Source organism: Lemur catta, chromosome 13 (genome assembly GCF_020740605.2).
Source record: "Lemur catta isolate mLemCat1 chromosome 13, mLemCat1.pri, whole genome shotgun sequence".
Classification (NCBI taxonomy): Eukaryota; Metazoa; Chordata; class Mammalia; order Primates; family Lemuridae; genus Lemur; species Lemur catta.
This window is the reverse complement of record NC_059140.1, coordinates 44,837,683-44,853,474: the sequence shown is the minus strand read 5'-3', so window position 1 is coordinate 44,853,474 and position 15,792 is coordinate 44,837,683. Positions and strand designations below refer to the sequence as shown.

Sequence of the window (15,792 nt, the reverse complement as noted above, 5' to 3'; positions counted from 1 at the left end):
TTTTTACCAATTTTTATTTCTAACAGTAAGAAGAAAGACCCCGTTGTCTCAGAATTGCTCCACAACTTGTTATGGTGAAATTCTTAATGTTTACGCATTCTATAAGTGATTAATGTTATCATTTCATTACTTTTCACTAAGTTGATGACTACTAACATTAAGCATTTTTTATGTGTTTTTTGGCCATTTGGATATCCCTTCTTGTGAAAGCCCTGTTAAAAGCATCTCCATTTTTAAATGGATGTTTCTTTCTTATCAATTTGTAGTAGTTTTTGTAACCCCACTTTAACTATTATGGATAGTTTTTTTGTTTACTTTTACAGTTATAGATACTAATTATTTGTTAATATTTTTATTACAGATATCTTTGTCCACTGTGTGGCTTGCATTTTTACTCTCTTAATGTTGTCTTTTGATGAAAAGAAGTTAGGTTCACTAGATTTAGTACAAAGATGTCACTGCAGTGTACCAGGAAAAAGATTTTTAAAAAATATAATAAATGTTGCTGGTGGAATTGGTATCCACATAGATCAAAATGAACCATGACCAATACACAATGGTCAATCATAAAATTAAATATGAAAATTATGACAATAAAGTTTCCAGAATATAATGGACAAGCGTAATGTAAAATAAGCATACTTGATGACTGTTTAGGAAGACAAAATTTCTTAAGCAAAACACAGAGAATACTTGCCATAAAGAAAAAAATGCTATAAATATGAAAATTAATAGCCCTTTGATATTCCATATGAATTATAGAAATTCCTTGGCAATTTCTCCAATTTTTTCTGCAACATCCTGATGAAATCTTGATTGGGATGGCATTACATACATATATAGAAATTTGGAGAGAATTAACATCTTTATAACATTGACTCTTCTAATCCAGAACATGATATACACCTTCATTTTATTAAGAATTTTTTTAACTTCTAGTAACGTTTTTTAATTTTTAATAGAACTTTCATACATCCTTTACTGAAATTACCACTTAGCATTTGATTTATTTATGCCATTGCAATGGGCATTTGCTTCATTAGTAAGTAGAAAGAAAATAGATTTCTCTGTATCCACAATTATCCAGATAGTTACCACAAGTTATCTATTTATCCTTTGGGATTTTTTACATATATAACTATGTCATCTGAAAACAATGCCAGTTGTATTTCTTTTGATATAATTAATTATTCATTTTGTTTTTCTAGCTTGCTTTATTTCAATGTCATTATATAGATACCTATATAGCATTTAAAATTCTTCTTGCTGAATTGATTCTTTTAAGTTCTTAAATATTTCTTTTTATTCAGGAATGCTTGTTGCTCTAAATTTTAATTTATCAATTATTAATAGAGCTAAACTAAAGTTATTTTGGTTCCAGTGTGTCAACCTTTGACTTTAAATGGTTATTTAACCTATTTATACGAATGTAATAACTGATTTTATTAGATACATTTTTCATATTTTCCTACCTTTGCCACTCATGCTTTCTCTCATTTTATTTCTACAATATTGCCTTTTTTTGTTCTATGTGTGGAATATTTTATTTTTTTCCTTTTTTCCATGTTTCAGCTTGCTGTGACAATACAAATGAATCGGTTTGTCAAATAGGTAGTCAGATTATCAAATAAGGCTCACATGAATGAGAATCTCATGCATGACAGAGATTTGCTGATAAGGATAAAAGGAATCTGTAGCACATGAGAAACATATTTCCAGGGCTTTTCCACCTAGGCAGCAACTTTCTTTCCTTCCAGCACCTTGACCCCTACTGCGTGTGTCTCCATGAAGGCACTAAACTTAATTTCTATCTCTGTCACACAGAGACTGAAGCAAGCCCTAGCTGTCAGGTTTGGTTTGCCTTTGCTTTTTTGAGCTTGCGATACAAATGCCTGAAGAAAGCAGAAATAAATGTCGACTTTATCTTAGCATTCTTCCCTTCCCTTTCACATCTTGCTTCTCAAGTCCAGGATATCTTATTTTCTTTCTGATACCTTCAAGAATGTGATTTATCCATTCATGAATTGATGGGCATTTGGGTTGTTTCCACATCTTTGCAATTGTGAATTGTGCTGCTATAAACATTCTGGTACAGGTGTCTTTGTCATAGAATGACTTTTGTTCCTTTGGGTAGATGCCCAATAATGGGATTGCTGGATCGAATGGTAGGTCTACTTGAATCTGTTTAAGGTATCTCCATGATGTTTTCCACAGGGGTTGCACTAGTTTGCAGTCCCATCAGCAGTGTATGAGTGTTTCTGTCTCTCCGCATCCATGTCAACATGTGTTGTTTGGGGACTTTTTGATACCATGGAGTATCACTCAGCTATAAGACATAACAGTGATATAGAATCCCTTTTGTTCTCCTGGAGAGAGTTGGAACCCATTCTATTAAGTGAAGTATCCCAAGAATGGAAAAACAAGCGCCACATGTACTCACCAGCAAATTGGTTTCCCTGATCATCACCTCAGTGCACATTTGGGAATGACACCAACTGGGTATCAGACTGAGGTGGGGGTGGGGGGAGGGGATGGGTGTATACCTACGTGATGAGTGCATTGCGCACCGTCTGGGGAATGGTCACACTTGAATGTTCTGACTCAGGGGGATGCGGGGTGAGGGAGGGGATGGGGGTATAACTACATGTGAGTGCAATGTGCACTGTCTGGGGAATGGACACGCTTGAAGCTCTGACTTGGGGGGATGGGTGGTACATGGGCAATGTGTATAACCTGAACTTTTGTACCCCCATAATAAGCTGAAATGGAAAAACAAAAAAGAATGTGATTTATGCATTTTATTCAACTTTTATAGTAGTACATATTAAGAGGCTTACTCAGATAGCAGATACTCCTTCAAGGCCAAAAGTTAAATTTGTGTGAATTACCTTTTAACTTTAGTTTTAATATAAATGTTTAATAATATGATAAAATATATCAATCTGTTATTAATGTTTAATTTTTTTGTTTGTATGTGTGTAAAATTTTACTCTAGTGCTACCATTCACATAGGAAGGTGTCTATTTCTCTCCATATTGCTACTTCCTTACCACTAAAGTGGGGAATAACTAGGGTAATGATCTCATAGTGTTATGGTGAAGATTATATGAATTAATGTATGTGAAACATTTACAACAGAATCTGATACATTGCCATCACTCAATTTTCGTAAGCCATTGTAATCGCTATTGTTACCTCCTACTCAAGCCTCAGAGAGGGTATAAAAAGAAAATTCATAAAAGAGAACATGTAAAGGTCCTATAAGCATATAAAAATGCTCAACGTAACTATCGATTAGAATTACTAGGTCATTCAAATAAAATGTATTTGGGAGTAAGTTTTAGATAAACAAAAAGTTTGAAGTATGACAATACCAAATGTTGCTGAGAACATTGGGAATTGAGAATTCTTATATATTGCTAATGGAATTGTAATTTAGTAACACAACTTTGGAAATATATTTAACAATCCTTGTGCAAATATTGTAATATAACTTTTACAAAAATTTGAAATATTGTATAATTGGAAATATAATTATTATAGAAAGAAAAATACCATAATTGAAATACAAGGGCTAGCAAATATTTGATACAATAAGTCAAGAAACATTTAGATAAGCTATTAATCTTTCAACATAGGTATCTTTTCATTTACTCGAAAGAAAATTTGGAAGTTTGTCATCTCTTTACTAGAGATAAAATAGAGTCTACATTCTAGTGGAGAATACAGACAATAAACACATAAAAATACTCAAAGATTTACATATTACTATTCTTTAATAGGACAAGGTATTGTCAGTGAGACTACTGGGGCTTGGGGCAGGGCAAATGCACATAAATGTTGTAATTAAAAGCACTGGCTTTTGAGTGTAATCACCTGGGCTCAAATCCTAATCCATTGCTACCAGCTGTGTGACATTGGAAAAACATTTAAATTCCCTGTCAGTACCCTCATGCTTAAAGGATATATATATATATATACACACACACATAACTTCATTTGTGTGAAGATTAAATATAAAATGCATATAACAGTGCTTAGCAAATGATAAACTTGTAATAAATTTTAGTTGTTATATGAATCAAATGGTCAGTATGGTCTTTCTTAGGGGTCTCCATTTAAGCTAAGACATTAAGAATCGCAAGCAGGATGACAGAGTAAGTCAAAGATATGTCATCACCCTCAAAACTTAAATTCCTCTCCCAAACATCTCTAATTACAATTAAACACTGAGCAAGTAATATATTCCCAAGATTGTTTTTTATGTTAACAATCCATGTTTTGAAACTATCCATGTTTTTCTTGAAAATATTCATACTTTATGCTTCCACATAATAGATAAATATAGTCTTGTAGATTGCCACAGAATTTTCAAACTCTAGCTGCCTTATAACATGATTTTCACATTTCTTGCAGCTGTGATGATTTTCTTGCAGGAGGATCTCATTAAGTGTAGTGAATAATTGGACCAGAATAATTTTAAAATCAGAATGATGCATTCAACTACTTCCTTATGTTTACTAAAAATATCTTTACAGATGCAGCAAGGTTAAGAGTATAAAAATATCTTTCTGTGCTTTGTTCAGTATCGATATTAACTCTGTATTGAAAAAATAATAATTTAATGGAAAGAAGAGAAATATTTAAAGCCATTTTTAATATGACTCAAGATTAATAATTCCATGATTATTTCTGATAATTTTTAATAATGTCTTTTAGGTGTTTCATGTTAAAATGTACTTTTTCCAATACATATAATTATTTTTACTTTTTAAACTACAGCTCCTTGCACATATTCCCCTTAAGAATTCTTCAGTAAAATATTTACCAGAATTTTTCTGTATAGTTTTTATTCAAGATAGTTTATTGAAAGAAGCAAAGCATCCCTAATATTCAAGTAAAATGGGACAAGTTAAAATCGAGCCCTGTACATAGGGGTTACAGAACACAAATATATGCAATGAAGATTAAAGCCTTTCAATATGGAGAATGATCAGTGGGGGACAGTCTGTCTATACAAGTCACTCCCTGAATAGTAACATTTAGAGCCTCCATAATTTACCTCAAAATATTTATTTTACTATTTCTATATCAATGCAACCAGTGACTTAATTTGTTCTCCTGAAAAATGAATTATTACTTTACCCCTGTTATTACTATCCACTCAGAATATTGCTAAATTTCGTCTAAGCTATAAATTGTTTCAATATAAAAGAACATGTGTTTTAATAATGCAAAATTTCGATAATGACAAAGTAAAACTAATTTTTAGTGTTGCTTTACTCTATGCATGTTAGCCATTAATTATATCTTAATATGAAAAGCATGAGCCTATAAAATATATTACCTTTTGTTTAGGTAGAGCATATTTATTTTTAAATTAATGTATTTAAACTTTCTTTGATTTAATCATAGTGTTAAATAAATTACTATACTGTTACTAATCATTACCAAATTGAAAGTCACAAAATATGTTTAAATTACCATTGGCCTCATTTATATATATATATGTGTATATATATATAAAACCTTCTAGGTATAACTTGTTTTAAATCTTCCTTTCAAAAAATTTTTAAAAATCCCTATCAAGAATGAAGTACCAAGAATGACTTAATTCCAGTGCTATCAAATAGTTTTACTTCAGAAGCAATGAATAATTAAATAATAGTTTACAAAAAGGAGCACTTTAGAATTGTGGTGTGCAAAAAATTAAACAAAAATAACTCACATAATGAGGAAAGGAGAAAATAAGTAAAATTATACCTATGTTATATATATTATCCTATAAAATTTTCCCAATATGTTAAATATATATGTATATGTGTGTGTGTGTGTGTGTATATATACACTCACATATATGTAGTCTTCATGAATGTTTCCTCAAAAATATTATGCTCACATATAGTATAAAATATTAGATATGCATATAAAATATAAAATACTCTTTATATAACTTTGTATATGTAAAATACGAATAGATTAATACATATACAATTTTAAAATTTTGATCATGGGCAGAATACAATATAGTGTATCATATAGGGATACTGTTCACATAATCCTACAAAATCATGTAGGCTTAAAGTATTTTTTTTGCTTGATCCACAAAAACTGGAAAAAGTGTGATTTATATTGACGTTTTATTTTTCATTCTTTCTTGGACTAAGAACAGTGACTGTCTGTTTTAGTTGCACATTGAAATCGCCTAGGAACCTTTGAGAAAAAATACCATTGGATTATAGAGATTTTAATTTAATTGAACTGGGATGAGGTCTAGACACAGATATATAAACGGCCCCTCAGGTGAGTCCTATGTCCAGTTGAGACTGAGAATGACTGCTACAGTGGAACATGACAATAGTCCTAGGACCGCAGCAGAATGTCTCCAAGCAAGAATCTGTCTACCTCACAAGTATTAACACTTACAAGAACAAAAGTCCTATCTTTCTTCTGTATCCTCTTTGTGTGTGTGTATGAATATGCACATGTGTGTACTATGTTTAGGTGTAGTGAATCAAGTATGTTATAGAAGTTTAGCAGTCAGCTAGCATTCAATTTTACTACTATATTTAGCTAACTTGACTAATTAAAATGGATTAATTTTAACTTACAGGCAACTCTGTCTTCATTTTGATTTTATCAACTTATGAAAATAATGTTAGCACAATAATTTAATAAATACTACACTCATGTTTAATTTCTTATATATTAAACTTTAAAAAATGTACATTAGTGATATGGGTTTGGTAAGTTATAATTAACTTAATAAATACTTTAAGATTACCAAAATACAAAATGGGTTACATTAAATTTCAGTAACTGATATCTTCTATTGAGGTTTTATCTTGAGAAATCCTATTAGTGTTACATATCAAAAGAGTCTTAATATGTTGGCTTTTATTATGATTTTTATTTTATTGTATTTTATTTATTTATTTATATTTTTGAGACAGAGTCTTGCTCTGTCACCCTGGGTAGAGTGCAGTGGTGTCATCATAGCTCACTGCAACCTCCAACTCCTGGGCTCAAGAGAGCCTCCTGCCTCAGCCTCCCCAGGGTCTGGGACTAAAAGCGGTTGCCACCACGCCTGGCTAATTTTTTCTATTTTTAGTAGACTTGGGGTGTCTCTTTTGCTGAGGCTGGTCTCGAACCCTTAAGCTCAAGTGATCCTCTCGTCTCAGCCTCCCAGAGTGCTAGGATTATAGGCGTGAGCCACCATGCCAGGCCCAATCTTTAGATCCTTAGGATCATTGCAGGGAATATTTGGAGAGACAAGGGATGATGCTGGTAAAGAAACAAAACAAAACAAAACATAAAAATACAACTCTTCTCCTGTCTAGGTGAATAAATGAAGATGTCAATGTGTAATTATGGCCACTGGGATAAAATAATACAGATGAGAGACACATTGTGAAGGTGGTATTGAAAGGACCAGATCTAGATTTTATTATTCAATATGACAGATAAATCAAAATCCATTAATTTAGAAAATAAGAATATTTGTTGAATTGTTCCACAGTAGAAATTGAGAGTTTAAGACATCCCATTTCACTATTAGCAAGGGTATTGTAAATACAATTGGTGTTATGCTAATTTCTAAGCAATAATCTTACTAGAACATTATTCTCTACTGCATTACAGCAGGGCCCTGCTGACATACACAGGTTTCTATGTATGCCAATATCAGGATCTTGAGATTCCATGCTCATTTTCCTTAATGATACAGAAATAGTTGAAAATAAATATTCTTGAATGTTCTCCATTAGGAGATCCTCTTTAAGAAATGATAGGATGATTAGTAAAATTAATGAGACTCAATAGAATTTTCAGGATAACACACTTTTCCCAGAGTTATAGTAATTATTCTCAAAGATATATGATTACACACAGATGTTATTCAGGGATGTAAAAAAAAAATGTGAAATACAAAATACATGAAATGCAGATTTTTTCCTCATTTTTTATAATTCAGCAAGGGTCCAGAACATATCCCTTTTGTATATACACATATCTGGGCTTAACCTAACACTTGCTAAATATCTGAAGTTTAAAACATTTTTTGGCAAATGAATGAATTCACAAAGTTTGTGTCATATGAAAATTTCTATTCTTGTCTATCTTCCAAATGTTACTATTTTGCATTCCCAACTGGATTGTAAATTCTTTCAGAACAGGGTCTATGTTTTATACTACTAATATGTATTCCCCAAAGCACCTAATATAACATTGCCACGGTATCCCAACAGATTCTCGTACTTCCAATTCATTCTTTATATTACCACTAGAAAAAAATCATCCTAACACAAATGCCATCAGGCACTTTTCTGCTGATATCCATGTTTTATAGTCTCTCTGTTGTTGCACAATGGGTCTTTATAACCAGACCGTATCCCATCATTCCAGTTTTATTTTCATTACATTTCTAAATTCTTTATTATTTGGTGTATTTTGCTATCGCTCAAATGGTCCCTACACATTAACACTCTGCATCTCAGCTCATTTGATGAAGTTCTACTGTTCCTTTCAGATATACCTCAAATGGCAATTTTTCTGTAAGGCTTACTATTCGTTTTGTAAGATTTTATTCTGCTTACATCCATGATTGTGCAATATTTTACTTAATTGAATCCTTATTATGAGATCTTATAGCACGTTGAATATTTTGTAAACATTTGGTATTCAGATTACTTATGAAGTGACATTATACAAGTTTCTATCTTATATTCATTATATACTATTGTTTATTTTAAATGTGATAGATATCAATTAATGGAGATAATGTTTTAATGTAATTTTAATACTTCTCTATATTTGTATTCACTTTGAAAGTAATTTAAAAGAACAGCACTGCAGAAAAAGTTAATTCTATAATGCATTTCATAAAATTCATTCAATAAGATTATCTTGCCTCACTCAGATGTACAGTCCAATTATTATGCATTTATTATATTTCAATAATTGCTAAATTGGATAAAATTGAGGAAATGACTCTGCCTTTATACTAAATGAAAAGAAGCAGGTGGGTCATAGGTATTGGAAAGATCATAGGTTTTGAAGGTTAATTTTCTGTATTCAGCCCAATCACTTATTAGCTGTGTGATTTTGTGAAAATTCCTTAACCTCTTTGAGTCTCACTTTGTCAGTCTTTAAACTAGGGTTAAGAGCTCTTCTACAAGGATTATTCTAAGAAATAATTCACATTATGTTTTTAAACCTCATCATGCATGTGACAAATATTTCAGAGCTAACTTATTATTATTTTTTTATGTGTTTGTTAAATGTTGAGGCCTACTGTCAAATTGCTTATAGGGGTATCAATTTTCAGGGGAATTCTAGGTATAATATGAAACTATTTTAAAAATGAAATATCCCACCAATGTCAGTCTAGATATATTTATATCTAATTGAAGGATCATTTAAAGGTTAATTTCGCAGTATCCAATGAAATTAAAGGCAGGTGTTTCGGGACTATTTTCACTTGAACACAGTTTCCTTTCTCTTTGTTTCCAACTCTAAGTTCTTTGTTTCTCCAGAGTAAACACGTAATGAAATTTTCAGGCAACTAGGTTAAGGTGAGGCTGTAAGATTGCTAGGAACTCTGGAGAATTCCACTTTATGGTCTGGATAAGTTTCTGGGAGACACACTAGATTCCAAAAATAAGAATCAGAAAAAACAAATAAAAAAATTGGCATTGTAAATGTTGATAACCAAAGAGAGGTTCAACACGTATTTCAAGTAATTTGGATTTTGCTGGCTTTGGCTTCCAAGAAGCTAAAGAGTATAGAATACATCTTCTGAGGTTGGAACAGTACAGGGAATTTGCAGAACAGGGAGCCTCTGTCCAGCAATCTTAACAGGGAACTGACAGTGTCACTGCTACTCCACAACAGACCCACTGGGATTTGAGTCCTTTTCTACCTTCTGTCAGAATTACATCAATCAGGATACTCCAGTTAACTTAACCTGAGACCACAAGGAGCCTATAAAGAGCAATTCTTACATTAATAATGGAGATTATATATATAATCTATCCGGAAATTAGACATCCATGTAATATGTTTTTGTTATATTAACTGGGTACTTTCTGGACATACCATATATATATATATATATATATATATGTATATATATATATATATATATATAGGTTTTTTTTTGCATTAGCTTCATATCAAAAGATTTGATAAAATTTTTTTGAGTTGGAACTCAGCGTCCATAATTTTAAAGCTCCCAAGATGATTTGAATGTGCAGCCACAATTGACAGCTACTGATTTAAGGGAAAAGACACCAACTCTGCAGAGAAAAGTAAAATAATCCCAAAGCTCAACCATCTAAAGAGAATTTCTGGATAATTACCAAATTATATATTTTTTAAAAGAGCTCTAACTGGGGTTAATTACAACCACAAAAGAAAATTTATGAAAATAAAAATAAATGTGTATTTTATATATTTATTTATTCATGTAAATATATTATTTTCTACTAAATAATTCTGGAAACAGTGGAAAGAATGAGTGATACTGAGATCCAAATGAATAGCCTTGAAAAATCATAAGGATGAAATAGCTTAAAGAATAAAATAAAGATATAAATAGACAGGTATCTGAAAGAAAATAGACTGAAAGAAAGATCCAGGAGACTGAATATGTTAATGAATCATAGCAGTACTGGGAGAGAAAGGGGAACATATAGATGTTATAATTAGACATATATTAGGAGAAAATTCCTAAAACTGAAGAAAAACCTAGATATGCAGTTGAAAACATTCTTGAATTGCAAGTAGGGTTTAATGAGAAAAAAAAAAAAAAGAACCTCACTTGAACATATCGGCGTAAAATTCCTGAATTTCTAAATGTTTGATTTTATTGAAGTTGAGGAGAAAGTAGAGAGATAATAGAGTATTTTATTAAGGGAAATTTGCTTGCTAGAAAAATATCTGGTTTAAAATAGCAGAGTTAAATGCTTCTGATTGGTATTAACTGATCAATGATGTGCACACATAGTAGTAACATTCATTGGGTGTTGGGCAGGTGGGAGGTGGGAGCGGGGAGGAGAGGATGGGTATATTCACACCTAATGGGTGCAGTGCACACTGTCTGGGTGATGGACATGTTTGAAGCTCTGACTCGGGTGGGGCAAAGGCAATATATGTAACCTAAACATTTGTACCCCCATAACATGCTCAAATTTAAAAAAAAAAAGGAAAAAAAAAGAACATTTGGTGATGGATTTAACCCTCAAATTAACAAGGGTGGAGGATGAAATAAATAACATCTTGAGCCAGTCTGTAGAAATAAGGAAAGGACAAGAGGAAACAAATTAAGATAAGTTACAAAAAGAAAGAAAACAAGAATTAAGTCAAATATGTTAGCCATGATACTAAATGTGAAAGGACTCATTTCTTACAATAAGACATAGAAATTTTTAGATTGAGCTCACAATAAAAGTCACATGACATTTCTAATAAGCACATATAAAGTGATAATCATAGAAGGTAAATAGGTTAACAAAGAAATTAAAAAGCAGTGAAATGCAAACAAAAATATAGCATTGGTGTTAACATTAATGTCACTCAAGGACAGAGAGAGACATTTTATAAGGCTAAATTTATATAAAATTTATAAAGAATTAATTCATTCTTACTACACACAAAATCTCTGCACCAAAACATATAATAGCTGAATTTATAAAGTAAAATCTATTAGAAGTGAAAAGTGATAAGAATATAATTACAATCATGAGTTGCTTAAAAATGGGGATACCTTCTGAGAAACACTTAGGTGATTTTGTCACTGTGTGAACATCGAAGTATTATGTACACAAACTCAGATGGTATAGCCTACTACACATCTGGGTTATATGGTACAGCCTATTGCTCCTGGGCTACAAATCAGTACAGCATGTTACTGTACTCAATATTATGGGCAATTGTAACACAATGTAAGTGTGTGTGTCTCTAAACATATCTAAACATAGAAAGGTCACAGTAAAAACATGGTATAAAAGATCATATTTATGGCACATCTGTACTGGCACTTCTGTGTAGGAAACATACCATGAATGGAGTTGAAGGACTGGAAGTTGCTCTGAGTGAGTCAGTGAGTGAGTGGTACCTAAATGTGAAGGCCTAGGATGTTAGTGTACCCCACTGCAGACTTTATAAACACTGTACACTTAAGCTATACTAAATTTATTAAAAAAAAAGGTATTTTCTATAATAAATTAATCTTAGCTTTCTGTAACTTTTGTAATTCATAAACAATTTTTGAAACTTTTTGACTCTTTGGTAATAACATTTACCTTAAAACACAAGCACGTTGCACAGCTGTACAAAAATAGTTTCTTTCTTTGTATTGTTATTCTACATAAATTTCTCTATCTTTAATTTTTTTTTTTTTTTACTTTTTAACCTTTTTTGTTAAAAACTAAGACACAAGGACACACATTATCCTAAACCTACACAGACAGGGTCAGGATCATCAATATCACTGTCTTCTACTTCCAGATCTTGTCCCACTGGAAGGTCCTCGGGGTCAATAACACACATGGAGCTGTCATCTCCTATGGTAACATGCCTTCACCTGAAGGACCTGCCTGAGGTTGTTTTACAGTTAACTTACTTTTACAAATAGAAAGAGTAAATTACAAAATATTGATAAAAAGTATATAAGAGTAATACATAAACCAGTAACAGAGTGGTTTATTATCATTATCAAATGTTATGTGCTGTACATAATTGTATGTGCTATACTTTCATAGGACTCGGAGCACAGTAGGTTTGTTTACACCACCGTCATCACAAAGGTATGAGTAATGCATTGAGCTAGGATGTTATAATGATTACAAGATCACTCAGCCATAGGAATTTTTCAGCTCCATTATAATCATATATCTGGTCAGGGATTGACTGAAACATCATTATGCAGCACATGACTGTATAGTGTGAAATTTAAACACCTTTCTGTGTGTAATTCTTGAGAAATATGGTAAAAAAAAGTCTGAAGAATTGACAAATCAAATTAATTAACTTGACTTAATTGATTAGTATAAAATCTTACATTATTTAAAAGAAAAATATAAAATTTCTGGATATAAAAATAAAGATTTAATACTTATCAAATTGTAAGAAAAAATGAACAGAAGCTACTATATAGATAACATTAATTTTGTATCATATATATCAAAATTGCTAAAAGAATAGATTTTTAAAGTACTCAACACACACTAAAATATGTTAAGCTGGTGAGGTGATGGATATGTTAATTACCTTGATTGAATCTTTCTATAATGTATACATATATATATTTTATATATATACATATATATAAAAATCACATTGTACCCTATAAATATACACAGTATTTGTCAATTAAAAATAAATAAAAAATAGAAAAATTTTAAGGAATTGGAAATAATGAAAGATAAACAAATTTAGATAGTATAAATATAACCCAAACCTTTTTCTTTAAACAGATTACTAAAATGATTTGATTTGAATGCCTAATTAAGAAAATTGGACTATTGGACTAGCATAAATTAGGAATAAGGAAGACCTTATCACAGATGCATGAGAGATTAAAGGAATAAAAAAATGCAACTCGAGAACAATATGAATGATAAGACCTAAATTTGGTCACCCAAAATTGGTATGTTGAAGTCTTAACCACCAATGTGATGATATTTGAAGGTGAGGCCTTTGAGAGGTAATTGGGGTTAGATGAGGTCTTGAGGGTTGGAGCCCTTTTTAACAAATACCTAGATCTATGAATGCAGCTTTGGAATTTAAATAAAGGATAGAGGTTCTAAGAGTTTTGAGGTACATGCTAGAAATATGGACTGCAAAGGTGATACTGATGAGGTTTCAGATGGAAATGAGGAACATGTAACTGGAAACTGGTGCCATTCAGCCTTTCCTAATCATTTACAGGGCAAGAATGAGGAAGAGATTTAATCTGTAATTGGGAAAGCAGAATTCATAGCTGCATAGTATGTGATTCAGGCTACGTAGTCCCTTCTTCTCAAGTCTCAAAATAATTTAAAGTTCCAACAGCTTTAAATTTGAATGATTTAATTTCACACTTTATCAAATGGTGGTTCAGCTATACCCTTTATCTTCTTTTTAGAACAAGCTTTCTAATTTTTTGGTCATAAGGACAGACTGAGAATTTTCTAAATGGTACAGGTCTTATTATTTTTTGCTTAACAATTCTTTCTTTAATTAACTTATCTTTTTATGCATTTTACCACAAACATTCAGGAGGAAGAGAGCTACTTCTTTAACACTTTGCTTTGGAATTCCCTAAGCTAAATATCCAGTTTCATTATTAACAATTCTGTCTTCCACAGAACACTAGAACACAGTCCAGCCAAGTTTTCTGCCACTCTAAAACAAGGATTGGCTTTCCTCCAGTTTCCAATGGTGGTTATAAAGTATTTACCGACCTTATATGGAAAATATTGCAACCCTATTAAGCTTTTGTCTCTGCCTATATTACATAAGTGATACTTTAACTTCTCTTCTTTGGAAGGTTGACCCATTCTTTTGGAGTCTGTGTTTTCTGGGTGGCTATCATCAAGCTTTGCACTCAAATAAACTCTATAGTTAATCATACGTCATGAATCTCATTATTTAAGATTAACAAAAAGAGATCATGGGTATGGCTCATGGACTTAATCAGCCATTTCAATAGAATCCAGGAATAGAGATGGCATTATGGCAGCAAAGACACTGCCAGTTTGAACTAAATGGGACAGAAAAGACTGAGGCAAAATGAAAAAGGACTGTTAGACTTTTTAGACCCTACAGGACCAGACCATAGAGCTATTCAGCTGCCCAAAGTGTACCATTCTTCAATAAAAGGGAAAAAGGACCCTGAAGGTAATTCAGAGATTGTCAGGGCCATCATCTTGGTTTCAATGGGTTAAGGCGGCCTTGATCAATGCCTTGGGTGTGGGATCACCATTCAAAACCTTGGAGGCAAGGAAGCCTAGAACTCTGAGGGTGCATCCCCTTGGAAGAGCTGTAGGGGCTGGACCACTGTCACAGTGGATCTGGAAAGCAGAGATCAAACCAAAGAGGATTATTCTTGAGTCTTAAGATACAGAGAAATTTGCCTTGCTAAGTTTTAGGCTTGTGTGGGACCCAGTACTTCTTTCCTATTTCTTTATTATTTGTCCCTTTCAGAATGGGGATGTCCATCCTATGCTTGCCCCACCACTGTATTTTAGAAGCACGTAACCTCCCTCATTTAATAGGTTTACAGCTAGAGAGGATTTATGCCTCAGGTTGAATCAAACCTCTAGTATCTCCCGTATTTCATTTGATTATATTTAGATGAAACTTTGAATTTAGGCCTTTAGAGTTCATGATGTTATGAGTTGTGGGGTTTTGGGGATGAAATAAATGTATTTTGCATGTAGAAAAGACATGAAGTTTGGGGGGCCAGGGGTAGGATGTTGTGGACCAAGTTATGTCTTCCCCAAATTGACATGTTGATGCCTTAACTGTCAATGTAATTGTGATGTTTTTTCTCATGGTTCCTGGCTTATAACTCCCACATCTCTGGTTATGGATAAATAGAATCTCTCTCCCTCTGACCTGCTCCTTCCCTTTTTTCACCTGTAAAATGTAGCACCCTAATGATTGTGTCCTAAGACCTTCCTTCCTGCCTCATATTCTGAAGGAAGAGATGTTGCATAGAGACACCAGGAAGAATCTGAACAGACAGGCCTTACTGGGCTTAGAGCATATCCTTTTTGTCTAATCACGTTTTTACATGGTTGTCAATCA

The 15,792-nt window shown here is 32.3% G+C and overlaps 1 protein-coding gene across 2 annotated transcripts in view; it reads right to left on the bottom strand.

Annotated features, from left to right (window-relative positions):
* Window positions 1-15,792, bottom strand: part of KLHL1 (kelch like family member 1) — a 282,548-nt gene that overhangs the window by 36,009 nt on the left and 230,747 nt on the right. The window lies entirely within an intron of this gene.